The sequence below is a fragment of the Carlito syrichta genome, unplaced genomic scaffold (assembly GCF_000164805.1).
Source record: "Carlito syrichta isolate Samal-C Ts95f unplaced genomic scaffold, Tarsius_syrichta-2.0.1 Scaffold18691, whole genome shotgun sequence".
In the NCBI taxonomy this organism is placed as follows: Eukaryota; Metazoa; Chordata; class Mammalia; order Primates; family Tarsiidae; genus Carlito; species Carlito syrichta.
Genome location: NW_006962787.1, coordinates 11,561 through 13,370, shown reverse-complemented (window position 1 = coordinate 13,370; position 1,810 = coordinate 11,561). Strand labels below are relative to the sequence as shown.

At 43.8% G+C, this 1,810-nt stretch overlaps 1 pseudogene; it reads right to left on the bottom strand.

Annotated features, from left to right (window-relative positions):
* Positions 1–1,810, bottom strand: part of LOC103263033 — a 19,605-nt pseudogene that overhangs the window by 7,267 nt on the left and 10,528 nt on the right.

The following is a 1,810-nucleotide window of genomic DNA, read 5'->3' as shown; positions in this document are numbered from 1 at the left end:
AGCACTTGGTATGCATGCACTGAACAGACCTCACTGCAACCCCAAAGTGCCCTGTGTTCAAGTCAGCATCATCCTCATGCACACCCAGAGAGGGCCAACGACTCAGGATTTCTCTGATGGAGAATTGGAGCCAAAATTTTAAGTAAATAAAATGTGTTGCCAAGTGACCATATCCATACTTACTTTATTCATAAAGTAAGAAACTCTGTAGTCAAATTGTGATGTCATGAAATAGTCTTTTATCCTGACTATACAAAAAAAACTATGTAAGAGAACTTGAACATCACCTTGCCCAGCATTTGGCCAAGCTATACCTCAGTCCATATAACAACTCAAATCACAGTCATACAACCTCTGCTGGAAGTGACCAAGTGACCAGTTCAGTCCATATTCAGATAGAAGCCAAATGTGTTAGGTCTCAGAACAAAGTCAGTGTCTTGCAAAATGTGTTAGGTCTCAGAACAGAAGTCGGTGTCATCCCTGCCTTGGGCACTGACTTCTCACTTCTCACTGTCAGCTAAGAGCATCATGTTGCACCTCCTACTTAGTCTCTACTCTCCACAGTAAGGCCAATCACTGCCCATCAGCTAGTTCTGTCCTTGACCTCATTTCTGGGCTGCCAGAGTCCCAAGGCCCACTGCTTCTGGGTCCTTTCAGCAGAAAATAAAGCCTTGGTGACCTGACAGGGTCGCTCTAATTTCTTGTTTTACAACTACAGGGCAGTTGAACTACTGAAGCCCCACAAAATGTCCACATCTTAACCGAGTATTCCCACAGGGGCACTTACTGGTGCTGTCATTGGGAGGGCTGGAATAGTACTCAGCCTGGAACCCTTTCTTTGTGATGCTGCCATCACTGATGAAGCAAACTGACAAGAAGTTCGATGATGAAATGAAGGAGACTCTGGCCCCATCACATACCCGAGCGATGAGAGGGAAACTGTCGTAGGAACCGTCAAAAACTCCAATGTAATCATAGTTGCAGCCACCTTCAAGTCTACAGAGATAAGACACACCATTCTGGCTTTACTTTCACAAAGAATTTGATGCAGAGGGTCAGATCTCAGTGAGGAGTCATACCTCAGTGCTGGAAACTCTGGCAAATTTAGTCATTGAACATAATAGATTTTCTTTAATCAAGGAAGCTGCATCTCCCCATGACCTCCACATGTGGGTCTTAGTCTTGCCATGGTCACACATATGGAATCTACAGCCCCTCTCATGACAACCCTCTACATCAAAAAAAGGAAAGGTTCATCTCCTGGTTTAGACCATTTTCTTCCATCAAAAAGTCCCCAGTTCCCTCACAGGAAAAAAAAACCCAAAATACACAAGTTTATAGTGCTAGAAATAAATAATTCAGTAAATAAATATCGGGCAAGTCAAATAACCTCTCTGAAGTTCAGGTTTTATATTTACAAAGGCAAAATAAACCCATCCATGCATGCTGAAGAAGGCTGTTGTGAGACTCAAATGAAACAGCAGATAGAAAAGTGCTTTATTAAAATGTCACAAATAGGCTGGCATGGTGGCTCATGTCTGTAATCCAAGCACTTTGGGAGGTCAACATGGGAGGATTGCTTGAGCCCAGGAGTTCAAGCCCAGACTGGGCAGCACAGCAAGACTTTGCCTCTACAAAAACGAATCAAAACAACTAGTCAGGTGTGGTGGTGTGCATCTATAGACCCAGCTACTTGGGAGGTTAGGAAGAAGAATTGTCTGAACCCAGGAGGTTGAGGCTGCAGTGTGCTTTGATAGTGCCACTGTACTCCAGCCTGGGTGACAGAGTAAAATCCTGACTCAAAAAAAAA